Below are 18,022 nucleotides of genomic sequence, written 5' to 3' on the forward strand. Positions count from 1 at the left end.
ACTTTCATGGAGTTTTAGGACTTTTGGAGTTGTGCAGAATAGGTCTCTAATATTTGCTCCTTTTCCAGTCCAGAATTCCAGCTGCCGGCATTCTCCCTTTTCATGTAAACCTTGTAAAATAAGAGAGAAAAGGCATAAGTATTGCGACATAATGTGTAATAACAACCCATAATGCAATAAATATTGATATAAAAGCATGATGCAAAATGGACGGCTTTCAAATGCTTCTACACAATCATCATCAAAGACAAAAAGGAACATCTTTTTGTAAGAGATTAGTCAGAGGCCTAGAAATTTTTGAGAAGTCTTTAATGAACCTCCTATAAAAACCGGCATGACCAAGGAAACTTCTTATACCTTTAATGTCCTTAGGACACGACATCTTTTCAATAGCATCAACTTTAGCTTTATCACCTTCGATAACTCTTTCCGAAATTTTATGCCCCAAGACAATACCTTCATTAACCATAAAGTGGCACTTCTCCCAATTCAAGACAAGATTAGTTTCTTCACATCTCTGCAAAACTCGATCAAGGTTGCTTAAGCAATCATCAAAATAAGTTCCATACACGGAGAAATCATCCATGAAAACCTCAACAATCTTTTCACAAAAGTCAGAGAATATAGCATCATACATCTTTGAAAGGTAGCAGGTGCATTACATAAACCAAAAGGCATACGTCTATAAGCAAAGGTACCGAAAGGGCAAGTAAAAGTGGTCTTTTCTTGATCCTCTTTGGACACAGGTATTTGAGAGAAACCAGAATAACCGTCTAGAAAGCAAAAATGTGTATGTTTGGATAATGTTTCTAGCATTTGATCAATAAACGATAAAGGGTAATGATCCTTTCTAGTAGCTTTATTTAATTTGCGGAAATCAATTACCATTCTATAACCTATAACAATTCTTTGTGGGATCAATTTGTCTTTATCATTAGCAACAACAGTAATACCTCCCTTCTTAGGGACACAATGGACATGACTTACCCACTAACTATTAGCAACAGGATAAATTATACCTGCCTCTAGAAGCTTTAGTATTTCATTTCTTACCACTTCTTTCATCTTAGGATTTAACCATCGTTGGTGATCAACAACCGGTTTAGCGTCTTTCTCCAATTTTATTTTGTGCTGGCATAGAGTGGGACTAATTCCCTTAAGATCATCAAGAGTATATCCAATAGCAGCACGGTGCTTCTTCAGAGTTTTCAATCATTTATCTTATTCTTGTTCTGAAAGGTTAGCACTAATAATAACATGATATATCTTCTTTTCATCAAGATAAGCATATTTAAGAGTATCAGGTAATGGTTTAAGCTCAAACATGGGATCACCCTTGGGTAGAGGAGGATCCCCTAGAATTTCAATAGGCAAGTTTTGTTTCAAAATAGGTCCCAGTTTAAAGAATACTTCATCTATTTCCCTTCTTTCTTTCATAAATATATCATTTTCATGGTCTAGCAAATATTGTTCTAAAGGATCATTAGGAGGCACAACAATAGAAGCAACACCAATAATTTCATCTTTACTAGGCAATTCTTTATCATGGGGTTGTCTACGAAATTTAGCAAAATTAAAATCATGCGACATATCCCCTAAACCAACAGTAACAATATCCTTTTCGCAGTCTATCTTAGCATTAACAGTATTCAAGAAGGGTCTACCAAATATAATGGGACAAAAGTCATCTTGTGGGGAAGCAAGAACAATAAAATCAGTAGGATATTTAATTTTCCCACACAAGACTTCAACATCTCTAACAATCCCAACTTGTGAAATAGTATCTCTATTGGCAAGCTTAATAGTAACATCAATATCTTCTATCTCAGCAGGTGCAATATCATGCATAATTTCTTTATATAAAGTATAAGTATTGCACTGACACTAGCACCCAAATCACACAAGCCATGATAATAGTGATCTCCTATTTTAACAGAAACAACAGGCATGCGAACAACAGGTTTATGTTTATTTTTAGTATCGGGTCTAGCAATTCTAGCAGCTTCATCATAGAAGTAAATAACATGCCCATCAATATTATCGACCAAGAGATCCTTAACCATAGCAATACTAGGTTCAACTTTAATTTTCTCAGAGGGTGTAGGTGTTCTAGCATTACTCTTACGAACCACAGTTGAAGCTTTAGCATGATCCTTTATTCTAACAGGGAAAGGTGGTTTCTCAATATAAGCGGTAGGAACAATAGGATCAATATTATAAGCGATAGTCTTTTCTTCAAGTTTAATAGGTTCAACTACTTTTACTTCAATGGGAGGATGATATTTAAACCACTTCTCCTTAGGGGGAACAACATGAGTAGCAAATGAGAAAGAAGCTACTATCTCAGAGTCAAGTCCATATTTAGTGCTAAATTCACGAAAAGCATCGGTATCCATAATATATTTAACACAATCAAACTTAGGTGTTATACCTGACTCCTTACCTTCGTCGAGTTCCCAATCTTTAGAGTTGTGTTTAATTCTTTCCAATAAATCCCATCTGAATTCAATAGTCTTCATCATAAAAGAACCAGTACAAGAAGTATCGAGCATGGAGCGATTACTGAGAGAAAGCCGAGCATAACATTTTTGAATAGTAATTTCTCTTGAGAGCTCATAATTGGGGCATAAATATAACATTGACTTAAGCCTCCCCAAGCTTGAGCGATACTATCTCCTTTGTGAGGCCAAAAATTATATATAATTACAATCACGATGAACCAGATGCATAGGATAAAACTTCTGATGAAATTCCAATTTCAATCGGTTGTAGTTCCATGATCCAATATCATCACATAGCCAAAACCATGTCAATGACTTTCCCTTCAAAGATAAAGGGAAGACCTTCTTCTTGATAACATCATTGGGCATACCTGCAAGCTTAAATAATCCACAAACTGCATCCACATAGATTAGGTGCATATTGGGATGTAATGTTCCATCTCCTGTAAAAGGATTAGCTAGCAGTTTCTCTATCATACCCGAAGGAATTTCAAAGTAAACAATTTCAATAGGTTCAGTAGGTTGAGGAGGAACTCTTTGCTCTACTGTTCGGGGTGAAGATACCCCGAACAAGCCTCTCAAAGGATTATTTTCCATAGTAACAAGTGACACTAAATTTCAGCACACTATATAAATTGTTCCTTACCAAATTCCACCTACCAAAGGAGCTTCACTCCCCGGCAACGGCGCCAGAAAAGAGTCTTGATGACCCACAAGTATAGGGGATCTATCGTAATCCTTTTGATAAGTAAGACTATTGAACCCAACGAGGAGCAGAAGGAAATGACAAGCAGTTTTCTGTAAGGTATTCTCTGCAAGCACTGAAATTATCGGTAACAGATAGTTTTGTGATAAGGTAATTCGTAACGGGTAACAAGTAACAAAAGTAAACAAGGTGTAGCAAGGTGGCCCAATCCTTTTTGTAACAAAGGACAAGACTCGACAAACTCTTATATAAAGGAAAGCGCTCCCGAGGTCACATGGGAATTATCGTCAAGCTAGTGTTCATCATTGTGGGAGTCCTGGATTAGGGGGTCTCCGGACAGCCGGACTATCTCCATTGGCCGGACCGTTAGACTATGAAGATACAAGATTGAAGACTTCGTCTCGTGTCCGGATGGGACTATACTTGGCGTGGAAGGCAAGCTAGGCAATACGAATATGGATATCTCCTCCTTTGTAACCGACCTTGTGTAACCCTAACCCTCTCCGGTGTCTATATAAACCAAAGAGTTTTAGTCCATAGGACAACAATCACAACATACAATCATACCATAGGCTAGCTTCTGGGGTTTGGCCTCTCTGTGCTCGTGGTAGATCTACTCTTGTACTACCCATATCATCAATATTAATCAAGCAGGACGTAGGGTTTTACCTCCATCAAGAGGGCCCAAACCTGGGTAAAACTTCGTGTCCCTGCCTCCTGTTACCATCCGGCCTAGACGCATAGTTCGGGACCCCCTACCCAAGATCCGCCGGTTTTGACACCGACATTGGTGCTTTCATTGAGAGTTCCTCTGTGTCGTCGCCGTTAGGCTTGATGGCTCCTACTATCATCGATAGCGATGCGGTCCAGGGTGAGGCTTTTCTCCCCGGACAGATCTTCGTATTCGGCGGCTTTGCACTGCGGGCTAATTCGCTTGGCCATCTGGAGCAGATTGAAAGCTACGCCCCTGGCCATCAGGTCAGATTTGGAAGTTTCAACTACATAGCCGACATCCGCGGAGACTTGATCTTCGACGGATTCGAGCCACAGCCGGGCACGCCGCACTGTCGCGATGGGTATGACCTAGCTCTACCGCCGAACAGTACCCCAGAGGCCGCGCCCGCATTAGCTCCGACCCTTAGCTCGGAGCCAACTACGCCAATCGAGGACGGGTGGCTAGACACCGCCTCATGGGCTACAGTCTCAACGGCGATTGAGCCAAACACCAGCATAATCCTCTGCGCAGCCCGTGACACCAAGGTGTCGGACCCTTTTTCTGACTCCGAACCACCCGTGCCCCTGCCAATCAAATCCGATTGGGCGCCGATTATGGAATTCACCGCCACAGATATCTTTCAGCACTCGCCCTTTGGCGACATTCTGAATTCACTAAGGGCTCAATCTTTGTAAGGAGAGCCCTGGCCGGATTATGGCCAACAGGATTGGGATGCGGACGACGAAGAAATTCGATGCCCACCCACCACCCACTATGTAGCCACTGTCGATGATTTAAACGACATGCTCGACTTCGACTCCGAAGACATCGACGGTATGGACGGCGATGTAGGAGACGAACATGAACCAGCACCTATAGGGCACTGGAAAGCCACCTTGTCATATGACATATACATGGTGGATACACCCAATGAAGGCAATGGCGACGAGATAGCGGAGGATGACCCCTCCAAGAAGCAACCCAAGCGCCGACGTCAGCGGCACCGCTCTAAGTCCCGCCAAAGCAAAAGTGGTGATACCGGCACAGGAGATCATAATACTCCGGATAGTGCCGAGGACAACAACAATCCCCTCCAGCAAGACTTAGAGCAGGAGGATGAAGGAGCCAGCTCTCCTGAGAAAGCGGCAGATGGAGAGGAGGACGATGACAATTACATCCCCCCCCTCCGAAGACGAGGCAAGCCTCGGCGATGATGAATTCGTCGTCCCAGGGGACCCCGTCGAACAAGAGCGCTTCAAGCGTCGGCTTATGGCCACGGCAAATAGCCTGAAGAAAAAGCAGCAGCAGCTTCAAGCTGATCAAGATCTGCTAGCTGACAAATGGACTGAAGTCCTCGCGACCGAGGAATATAAACTCGAGCGCCCCTCCAAGAGTTACCCAAGGCGCAGGTTACTACCTCGACTGGAGGAACAAGCGTATGACACAGCTGATCGGCCACCTCATGGTCGCGATAGAGAGGCATTCCAGCCAAAAACTCAGCCTCCACCCCAATGCCATTCAAATAAAAAGACATGGGGAGACACGCTAGACCTGCGAGACATGTTGGAGAACAAGGCAAAGCATTCAAGATCGATCTATGGATCACGAGGGCGCACCACTCTACGAGATGACAAACGTCACGCCGGATACAGTAAAAGCAAACCCGGCCGGGCCGAACACAATGGGCAAGACCCATTCGAGCTGCGTCGAGATATAGCCCAATACAGAGGCGCCGCACACCCCTTATGCTTCACAGATGAAGTAATGGAACATCAATTCCCAGAAGGTTTCAAACCTGTAAACATTGAATCATACGACGGCACAACAGATCCCGCAGTATGGATTGAGGACTTCCTCCTCCACATCCACATGGCCCGTGGTGATGACTTACACGCCATCAAATACCTCCCACTAAAGCTCAAAGGACCAGCGCGGCATTGGCTTAACAGCTTGCCAGCGGACTCCGTTAGCTGTTGGGAAGATCTAGAAGCCGCATTCCTCGACAACTTTCAGGGCACTTATGTGCGACCACCAGACGCCGATGATTTGAGCCACATAATTCAGCAGCCAGAAGAGTCGGCCAGGCAATTCTGGACTCGGTTCCTTACAAAGAAAAATCAAATCGTCGACTGTCCGGATGCAGAGGCCTTAGCGGATTTCAAGCACAACATCCGAGACGAGTGGCTAGCCCGGCACCTTGGTCAGGAAAAGCCGAAATCTATGGCAGCTCTCACGACGCTCATGACCCGCTTTTGTGCGGGAGAAGACAGCTGGCTGGCTCGCAGTAATAACCTCTCAAAAAACCATGGTACCTTAGATACCAAGGACGGCAATAGTAGGTCACGTCGCAACAAGCATAAGCGCCGCATTAACAGCGAAAATACAGAGGATACGACAATCAATGCCGAATTGAAAGGCTCTAAACCCAGTCGGCGGAAAAAGCCATTCAAACAAAGTACGCCGGGTCCGTCCAGCTTGGAATGTATACTCGATCGCTCGTGTCAAATACACGGCACCCTAGACAAGCCAGCCAATCACACCAACAGGGATTGTTGGGTGTTCAAGCAGGCCGGCAAGTTAATTGCCGAAAATAAGGACAAGGGGCCGCATAGCGATGACGAGGAGGAACCCCAGCAGCCGCACACTGGAGGACAGAAGAGGTTTCCCCCGCAAGTGCGGACGGTGAACATGATATACGCAACCCACATCCCCAAGAGGGAGCGGAAGCGTGCGCTCAGGGACGTATATGCGTTGGAGCCAGTTGCCCCAAAGTTCAACCCTTGGTCCTCCTGCCTGATCACCTTCGATCGCAGGGACCACCCCACTAGTATCCGTCATGGCGGATTTGCCGCACTGGTCCTAGACCCAATCATCGACGGATTTCACCTCACTCGAGTCCTTATGGACGGCGGCAGCAGCCTGAACCTGCTTTATCAGGACACAGTGCGGAAAATGGGTATAGACCCCTGAAGGATCAAACCCACAAAAACGACCTTTAAGGGCGTTATTCCAGGCGTAGAGGCCCATTGCACAGGCTCAATTACATTGGAAGTGGTCTTCGGACCCCCGGATAACTTCCGAAGCGAAGAGTTAATCTTCGATATAGTCCCGTTCCGCAGTGGTTATCACGCGCTGCTCGAGCGAACCGCATTTGCTAGATTCAATGCGGTACCGCATTATGCATACCTCAAGCTCAAGATGCCAGGACCCCGCAGAGTTATTATAGTCAATGGAAACACAGAGCGCTACCTCCGAACAGAGGAGCACACCGCGGCCCTCGCAACAGAAGCGCAAAGTAGCCTCTCAAGGCAATCAACGAGTTTGGTGTTTCAAAGCCCGGACACCTTCAAGCGCGCTCGGGGCAATTAGCAAATAGACCGCCTGGCGCGATCTGAGCTCGCGTAGCAATACGGCGGCCACCCCAATCCCAGTCCAACGGAGATATTCGTGCCGCGCGTACATAATTACGCATTAAAAATACCATGGGCACAGGTGGGGAGGGGGGGCACAAATGCGGCACACCCCAAAACGCGACCTAAACCGCACTAGGGGCTTCCCGTTTGGTTATTTTTTTCTTTTTTCAGGACCTTAATCTTTGAAAACACTGACCGACAGCACTATTGCCGAACACATGATGCAGCAACCAAGGAGGCAGACAGCTACGTTATACAACAGAATTCCCAGGTTGATCTTCGATTTCATATCATCCCTCAGCTCGCCCTTGGAAGGGACTTAGTCCTACTTTTTGCTTATCGCACTATCTGTATCACTCTGCTTTAACGCAGCTTTTTAATAAACAATGCATTACATTACGACCATTATTGCATTATATATATATATATATATGTGTGTGTGTGTGTGTGTGTTCATTAATGACGCCTTGCAACCGTACACTTTGGTACGGCCAATACACCAGGGGATCACGTACCCCACAATGCGGTGTGAAAAGTCCGAACACTTTCACAAGTGCGGCACCCCGAACTTATAGCATTATATGCATCAGCTCCGAATCATGTCTTTGGTCAAATGTTGGGTTTGCCCGGCTCCTATGTTTTGGTACCTTACGTTCCGCTCTATCGGCTAAGGTAGCACTAGGAGAACTACTGCGATTGTGCCCCGGTTCTCTCGGGCTGAGCACCTCAGTAGAGAAAGCTAAAACTAACTGTCATGATAAGGCGAGAGACTGGTTGCTGTTCGGCGAGGTTTTTCGAGTCCCTAAAGACTTATGCCGCTTAGAGCGAGGGGCCGGCCCTGTCCGGCTTAAAGGCGTGTATCGCGCCCCGAATTCGGCCTTCCAAATACCAGGGGCTTCGCCGAAATTTAAAATTATAGAATTCTATGGCTAAGTGAGAGTGATAAAGCAATATTAGTCTGGTTGCCTTGTTCGTTGTGCTGAGCACCTCCCTCGAAGGACCAAAATATGGGAACAAGAGAGCTCAGATTTACCCCGGACACCCCAGCACTAGTGGCACGGGGGCAGAAGCCGAGGACTAGCCATCTCTCAGATTGGATAAATAGCCAAACAGAAGGTAATATTTTAAATTCAAACAAGCGTTGCATGGCGCATATGAAACAAGTTTTCATAAATACAGGATAAACAAGCAAGTTTACTCAAATATTACATCTTTCGAACACTCATCCGCGATAACACGGGCACCCAGCAGAACACCCTCGTAATACATCACAGGGTGGCGGTGCTCCATGCCCTCCGGCGGCCCCTCCTTGATCAGCTTCATGGCGTCTAGCTTGACCCACTGCATTTTTACACGGGCGAAAGCCCGGCGTGCACCTTCAATGCAGACGGATCGCTTGATGACCTCCAGCCGTGGGCAGGCATCCACAAGCCACTTCACCAGGCCGAAGAAGCGATTCGGAATGGCGTCGCCGGGCCACAGCTGGACTATAAAGCCCTTCATGGCTTGATCGGCCGCCTTATGTAGCTCGACCATCTGCTTCAGCTGGTCGCTCATCGGCACCGGATGTTCAGCCTCAGCATACTGAGACTAGAACAGCTTCTCCGTCGAGATTTCGTCCTCGGCCTGGTAAAACATTGCGGCATTGGACACACTGTGGGGAAAATCTGTGAATGCTCCTGAAGAGCTCCGGATCCGGGTAAGTAATCGGTAATTTACTTTTACATGCTTGCTTTGCATATAGAAAGCCTTACCCGCCGCTCTCTTCTTCATCGCGTCGATCTCCTGGAGGGCCTTCTGGGCCTCGGCCTTGGCACTCTTTGCACTCTCAAGGGCTGCAGCAAGCTCAGACTCTCGCGTCTTCGAGTCAAGCTCCAACGCCTCGTGCTTTGTCACGAGAGCCTGGAGCTCTTGTTGCACCTCGCCCACCCGAGCCTCGTGCTTCTCTCACTCGGTGCCCTCCTTGGCCGCTGTATCTTCAGCCTTGGTTAGCGCTTGCTTCAGGGTCGCCACCTCGGTCGTGGCCCCTGGCAAACATACAACGATCCTGTCATTTTGCAATCGCGTCCTTTTTATATATACATATCTATAGACGGGGTATTACTTACCCTTGTTCTCCTCGAGCTGCCTCTTGGCAAGGCCGAGCTCTTCCTTGGACCCTTCGAGGTCCTGCTTCAGTACAGCGACCTCCGCAGTTAGTGCGGCGGACGCCAGCAGCGAGGCCTGCATATGCATATTGACATACTTATATTAGACTCCTGCGATATTATTTGATCCTCTGTCCGGCTTTTCTTTGTGAACACCGAACAAAGCATCAGGGGCTACTGTCTATCCGGTAATATTTCTACTACATTTTAAACACACTTACCTCAAAGCCTGTTAGAAGGTTGGCACAGGCTTCAGTCAATCCGCTCTTGGCGGACTAAACCTTCTGGATCACCGCACTCATGATAGTGCGGTGCTCCTCGTTGATGGAAGCGCTGCGAAGCGCTTCCAGCAGATGGTCCGGTGCCTCTGGATGGACAGAGGTCACTGGCACAGGTGTTTTCCCCCCTTAGAAGGAGGCCGCCTGCCCGAGTCTGAAACCGCTGGAGGGTCTGGCACGGTGTTCGGCAGAGGGCCGAACTCGGAGCTCTCAGGGGCCCCGTCCCCGCGGCTCCCGAAGTCCGGAAGGTCGCCTTGAGGCGCCTCCGAGACTGTCTCCCCTCTATCCGGTGCCTCTTGAGACAACACCTCGGTGTCGTCGGCGGGATGAGGGGAGGTGGCGGTCGGGACTGAATTGCTATCCATGTCCGACAAGCCCAGGGAGCCGTCCGATGATACCTCGATATTGGCTCAGGGTGGCCTGCACAATTGAGTTTGGCGTTAGGAAAAGTAGTGTGACAAAGGAATCCTATGGGTAACTTTGGTACCCGAATACTTACGATCTCCCCGGGGGCTTGGCCCTGGGCAACCACTCGTCTTCGCTTTTGTCAGCGGCGGTGGAGCTGTCCGGAAGGAGAGTCCTTCCCTTCTTCGACCCTCCGGCCTCCCCAGTTGCGGCGGCCTTCCTTTTCTTGTCTCCCCCAGTCAGCGGGGGAGCATCTTCTTCCTCTTCCTCGTCTTCAGGGGAAGAGTGCGCCGCAGAGTCATCGGACGGTGAGTCCGGCGACGCCTGGCGTCGGGAACTCTTTCGAGTTCCCTTGGCCTTCTTGGTCTTCTCCGGCACCTTATAAGGGGCCGGAGTCAGCATCTTCGCCAGAAGAGCGTCTGCGGGGCCTTCAGGCAAAGGAGACGGACAGTCGATCTATCCGGCCATCTTCTGCCAGTCCTGTCAAAGGTCCGGGAGTTTAGATCCCGCATAGAGTCAATCTATATAAAAAATAAGTATCCTGTGAAAGGTAAAGCAGCTTACCGCGCTAGCTTGGCGCTTCGCGCTGAATCCGCGATCCTCAGTGATAGGGGGAGGGACCTCAGCACTTTTGAACAGCACCCTCCAGGCGTCTTCATGAGTCGTGTCGAAGAGCCTGTCCAGAGTCCGGTGCTGCGCCAGATTGAACTCCCACAAGGTGAACTCCCGTTGTTGGCACGGGAGTATCCGGCGGATGAGCATAACCTGGACTATGTTGACAAGCTTGAGCTTCTTGTCCACCATGTTTTGGATACATGTTTGGAGTCCGGTCAGCTCTTTTGAACTACCCCAGGACAGGCCCTTCTCTTTCCAGGAGGTGAGCTGCATGGGGATGCCAGATCGGAACTCGGGGGCCGCTACCCATGCGGGGTCGCGCGGCTCAGTGGTATAGAACCACCCCGATTGCCACCCCTTTATGGTTTCCACAAAGGAGCCCTCGAGCCATGTTATGTTGGGCATCTTGCCCACCATGGCGCCTCCGCACTCCGCTTGGCGGCCGCCCACCACCTTCGGCTTGATGTTGAAGTCTTCAGCCATAAGCCGAAGTGGGGCTTGATGCAGAGGAAGGCCTCACACACGAGATAAACGCCGAGATGTTGAGGATGACGTTTGGGGCCAGATCATGGAAATCCAGGCCATAATAAAATATGAGCCCCCGGACGAAGGGGTGGAGAGGGAATCCCAGTACGCAAAGGAAATGGGTGAGGAATACCACCCTCTCATGGGGCCTGGGGGTGGGGATGAGCTGCCCCTCATCTGGGAGCCGGTGCGCAATGTCGTCGGGCAGGTATCCGGCTCTCCTTAGTTTCTTGATGTCTCCCTCCCTGACGGAGGAGACCATCCACTTGCCTCCCGCTCCGGACATGATTGGAGAAGGTTGAGACGGAAGTGAGGGCTTGGGCGCTAGTGCTCGAGTGTGCGGGAGCAGATGAGCAAAGGAGGAAGAAGGCGTGGATAGAAAGGTGAATCCTTATCCCTTTATATGGGCGGACAAAACTAAGCGTCCCCACTTGCCTAGTAAAACTCGCTTATCCCCCAAGCGCCGCAATTGATGGCGCGGTTGGGTTACCCACGCCTGTATTGATGAGAATCCCGTAATAAGGGGACACGATCTCTGCTTTGACAAGACGTGTCGAAAAACCGCCTCGCGTTATGTGTGGAGCTGGTTAAAAGAAATGGTTCGAATAATCACCGGGCCATGACGTAACGTCATTAGATCTGCGAAAATATTATTCTCTCTACGGTGGAATGTGGAACTTATTTTGCAGGGTCGGACACTATCCTCGTATTCAAATTCTTCTGTGATGTATTCGGAGAAGGAACCCGCCTTGCAATGCCGAAGACAATACTGCGCGCCGGACTCATCGTCATTGAAGCCTGGTTCAGGGGCTACTATGGGAGTCCTGGATTAGGGGGTCTCCGGACAGCCGGACTATCTCCATTGGCCGAACTGTTAGACTATGAAGATACAAGATTCAAGACTTCGTCTCGTGTCCGGATGGGACTCTACTTGGCGTGGAAGGCAAGCTAGGCAATACGAATATGGATATCTCCTCCTTTGTAACCGACCTTGTGTAACTCTAACCCTCTCCGGTGTCTATATAAACCGAAGGGGTTTAGTCCATAGGACAACAATCACAACATACAATCATACCATAGGCTAGCTTCTGGGGCTTAGCCTCTCTGATCTCGTGGTAGATCTACTCTTGTACTACCCATATCATCAATATTAATCAAGCAGGACGTAGGGTTTTACCTCCATCAAGAGGGCCCGAACCTGGGTAAAACTTCGTGTCCCCTGCCTCCTGTTACCATCCGGCCTAGACGCACAGTTCGGGACCCCCTACCCAAGATCCACCGGTTTTGACACCGACAATCATGCTCATATGATTCGCGTTTGTTACTTTGATAATTTGATATTTGGGTGGACCGGTGCTTGGGTACTGCCCTTCCCTGTACAAGTATCCCACTTATGATTTTAACCCCCCTCGCAAGCACCTGCAACTACGAAAGAAGAATTAAGGTAAACCTAACCATAGCATGAAACATATGGATCCAAATCAGCCCCTTACGAAGCAACGCATAAACTAGGGTTTAAGCTTCTGTCACTCTAGCAACCCATCATGTACTTATTACTTGCCAATGCCTTCCCCTAGGCCCAAACAATGGTGAATTGTCATGTAGTCGACATTCACATAACACCACTAGAGGAATGACAACATACATCTCATCAAAATATCGAACGAATTCCAAATTCACATGACTACTTATAACAAGACTTCTCCCATGTCCTCAGGAACAAACGTAACTACTCACAAATCATATTCATGTTCATAATCAGAGGGGTATTAATGTGCATAAAGGATCTGAACATATAATCTTCCACCGAATAAACCAACTAGCATCAATGAAAAGGAGTAATCAACACTACTAGCTACCCACAGGTACCAATCTGAGGTTTTGAGACAAAGATAGGATACAAGAGATGAACTAGGGTTTGAGAGGAGATGGTGCTAGTGAAGATGTTGATGGACATTTAACCCCTCCCGATGAGAGGATCGATCGTGATGACGATGGTGACGATTTCCCCCTCCCGGAGGGATGTTTCCCCGGCAGAACAGCTCCGTCGGAGCCCTAGATTGGTTCTGCCAAGGTTCCGCCTCGAGACGGCGGCGCTTTGTCCCGAAAGCTTCCTTATGATTTTTTCCAGGTCAAAAGACACCTTATACCAGAAGATGGGCATCGGGGTGCTTCTAGGTGGCCCACGAGGCAGGGGGCACGCCCTCCACCCTCGTGGACAGTGGGTGGCCCCCTCTGGTGCTTTCTTCATCCAATATTTTTAATATATTCCAAAACTGACTTTCCTAGAGTTTCATGACTTTTGGAGTTATGCAGAATAAGTCTCTAATATTTGCTCCTTTTCCAGCCCAGAATTCCAGCTGTCGGCATTCTCCCTCCTCATGAAAACCTTGTAAAATAAGAGAGAAAAGGCATAAGTATTGTGACATAATGTGTAATAACAGCCCATGATGAAATAAATATCGATATAAAAGCATGATGCAGAATGGACGTATCACGCCTCCCTAGCTCCGTGTCTTGGTCTCTTGGGCCTATCTAAGGCTTCATTGTTTTAAGTCGCTAACAACCTAACCCGGCGCTTCTAGAGCAGGTTACACCATGGGGTCATATCCCCAACAAGGGGCAACCACCATTGATATTGTATGAGCGAAAATTTCACTAGCTTCTTCCATGATGTGCCCAAATTCATAAGCTAGAAATATAGTGGTAACACGCTTAACGGAAGGATCGAGAATATTAGAAAATTCTAGGAAGATCCTTTGTATGCAACGTCGCATATGAACAAATTGTCTTTCAAGCTTAACTATAAGCAAATAGATTGCATCCACAAGACTAGAAGTTTTGTTAAGAATTGACCCCCCTAGCATAGGTATCGTACCAGCACAAGTAAAGAAATCTTGGATAACACATTTTCCAATAATATTACCGCTACCTACACGGAGTTTTTTAGTGTGCATAATAGTAGGTTCTTCCTCATGAGGATCATTATTAGCAAAATCATCAAATTTTCCCTCAAGATTACAACTAGTTTTTTCAATGATAACCTCCCTAGATTCATACATGATGACAAGCAAGAAAACTAGCACACAAGAAAATAAAAGGTGAATGAAAAGACGAATTGAAAGAATGTTGGGGAACGTAGTATTTCAAAAAAAAATCCTACAACCACCAAGATCTACCTAGGGGAAGCATAGCAACAAGCGGGGAGAGTGTGTCCACGTACCCTCGTAGACCGAAAGCGGAAGCGTATAGTAACATGGTTGATGTAGTCATCCGTCTTCTTGATCCAACCGATTCAAGCATCCAACGTGCGGCACCTCCGCGTTCAGCACACGTTCAGCTCGATCACGTCCCTCGATCTCTTGATCCAGTTGAGGACGAGGGAGAGTTCCGTCAACACGACGGTGTGGCGACGGTGATGATGAAGTTACTAGCGCAGGGCTTCGCCTAAGCACTACGATGATATGACCGAGGTGTGTAACTGTGGAGGGGGCATCGCACAGGGCTAAGAGAAGGCTTGGTGTGTCTTTGGGGTGCCCCCCTCCCACGTATATAAAGGGGGAGGAGAGGTGGCTGGCCCAAGGGGGCGCGCCATGGGGGGAGTCCTACTTGGACTCCCGGTCCAAGTAGGATTCGCCCCCCCTTCCTATTCCCACTAGGAGAAGGAGGGAAGGAGGAGGAGGAGAGAAGGAAAAGAGGGCCGGACCCCCAACCCTAGTCCAATTCAGCTTGGGCTTGGGGGGTGCGCGCCACCACCTGGCCGCTGCCTCCTCTCTCCACTAGGGCCCATGAAGGCCCATTAACTCCCGAGGGGGTTCCGGTAACCCCACGTACTCCGGAAAATGCCCGAACCTTTCCGAAACCACTCCGGTGTCCAAACATAACCTTGTAATATATCAATCTTTATGTATCGACCATGTCGAGACTCCTCGTCATGTCCGTGATCTCATCCGGGACTCCGAACAAACTTCGTTTCATCAAATCACATAACTCATAATACATCGTCATCGAACGTTAAGCGTGCGGACCCTACGGGTTCGAGAACTATGTAGACATGACCGAGACACATCTCCGGTGAATAACCAATAGAGGAACCTGGATGCTCATATTGGCTCCTACATATTCTACGAAGATCTTTATCGGTCAAACCACATACCAACATACATTGTTCCCTTTGTCATCGGTATGTTACTTGCCCGAGATTCGATCGTGGTATCATCATACCTAGTTCAATACTGTTACCGGCAAGTCTCTTTACTCGTTCCATAATGCATCATCCCATGGCTAACTCATTTAGACACATTGCTTGCAATGTTCATAGTGATGTGCATTACCGAGAGGGCCCAGAGATACCTCTCCGATACACGGAGTGACAAATCCAAATATCTATCCCGGTCAACTCAACAAACACCATCGAAGACACCTGTAGAGCATCTTTATAATCACCCAGTTACGTTGTGACATTTGATAGCACACAAGGTGTTCCTCCGGTATTCGGGAGTTGCATAATCTCATAGTCAGAGGAATATGTATAAGTCATGAAGAAAGCAATAGCAATAAAACTAAACGATCATTATGCTAAGCTAACGGATGGGTCTTGTCCATCACATCATTCTCTAATGATGTGATCCCGTTCATCAAATGACAACACATGTCTATGGTCAGGAAACTTAACCATTTTTCATTAACGAGCTAGTCTAGTAGAGGCATACTAGGGACACTTTCTTTGTCTATGTATTCACACATGTACTAAGTTTCCGGTTAGTACAATTCTAGCATGAATAGTAAACATTTATCACGATATAAGGAAATATAAATAACAACTTTGTTATTGCCTCTTGGGCATATTTCTTTCAGTCTCCCACTTGCACTAGAGTCAATAATCTAGATTACATAGTAATGATGCTAACACCCATGGAGTCTTGGTGTTGATCATGTTTTGCTCGTGAGTGAGGCTTAGTCAATGGGTCTGCAACATTCAGATCCGTATGTATTTTGCAAATCTATATGTCTCCCTCCTTGACTTGATCGTGGATGGAATTGAAGTGTCTCTTGATGTGTTTGGTTCACTTGTGAAATCTGGATTCCTTCGCCAAGGCAATTGCTCCAGTATTGTCACAAAAGATTTCATTGGACCCGATGCACTAGGTATGACACCTAGATTGGACATGAACTTCTTCATCCAGACTCCTTCATTTGCTGCTTTCGAAGCAGCTATGTACTCTGCTTCACATGTAGATCCCGCCACGACGCTCTGCTTGGAACTGCACCAATTAATAGCTCCACCATTCAATATAAATATGTATCCGGTTTGTGACTTAGATTCATTTGGATCAGTGTCAAATCTTGCATTGACGTAACCGTTTACGAAGAGCTCTTTGTCACCTCCATAAACGAGAAACATATCCTTAGTCTTTTTCAGGTATTTCAGGATGTTCTTGAGCGTTGTCCAGTGATCCACTCTTGGATTACTTTGGTACCTCCCTGCTAAACTAATAGCAAGGCACACATCTGGTCTGGTACACAGCATTGCATACATGATAGAACCATGGCTGAGGCATAGGGAATGACTTTCATTTTCTCTCTATCTTCTCCAGTGGTCGGGCATTGAGTCTGACTCAACTTCACACCTTGTAACACAGGCAAGAACCCTTTCTTTGACTGATCCATTTTTAACTTCTTCAAAACTTTATCAAGGTATGTGCTTTGTGAAAGTTCAATTAAGCGTCTTGATCTATCTCTATAGATCTTGATGCCCAATATATAAGCAGCTTCACCGAGGTCTTTCATTAAAAAAATTCTTATTCAAATATCCTTTTATGCTATTCAGAAACTCAGTATAATTTCCGATTAACAATATGTCATCCACATATAATATCGGAAATGCTACAGAACTCTCACTCACTTTCTTGTAAATATAGGCTTCTCCGAAAGTCTGTATAGAACCATATGCTTTGATCACACTATCAAAGCGTATATTCCAACTCCGAGAGGCTTGCACCAGTCCATAAATGGATCGCTGGAGCTTGCACACTTTGTTAGCACCTTTTGGATCAACAAAACCTTCTGGTTGCATCATATATAACTCTTCTTTAAGATATCCATTAAGGAATGCAGTTTTGACATCCATTTGCCAAATTTCATAATCATAAAATGTGGCAATTGCTAACATGATTTGGACAGACTTAAGCATCGCTATGTGTGAGAAGGTCTCGTCGTAGTCAACTCCTTGAACTTGTTGAAAAACTTTCTCAACAAGTCGAGCTTTGTAGACAGTAACATTACCGTCAGCATCAGTCTTCTTCTTGAAGATCCTTATTCTCTATTGCTTGCCGATCATCGGGCAAGTCAACCAAAGTCCACACTTTGTTCTCATACATGGATCCCATCTCAGATTTCATGGCCTCAAGCCATTTCACAGAATCTGGGCTCATCATCGCTACCTCATAGTTCATAGGTTCGTCATGGTCAAGTAACATGACCTCTAGAACAGGATTACCGTACCACTCCAGTGCAGATCTTACTCTGGTTGACCTATGAGGTTTGGTAGTAACTTGATCAGAAGTTTCATGATCATCATCATTAGCTTCCTTACTAACTGGTGTAGGAATCACTGGAACTGAGTTCTGTGATGAACTACTTTCCAATTCGGGAGAAGGTATAATTACCTCATCAAGTTTTACTTTCCTCCCACTCACTTCTTTCGAGAGAAACTCC

Source organism: Triticum dicoccoides, chromosome 1A, assembly GCF_002162155.2.
Source record: "Triticum dicoccoides isolate Atlit2015 ecotype Zavitan chromosome 1A, WEW_v2.0, whole genome shotgun sequence".
Lineage (NCBI taxonomy): Eukaryota > Viridiplantae > Streptophyta > Magnoliopsida > Poales > Poaceae > Triticum > Triticum dicoccoides.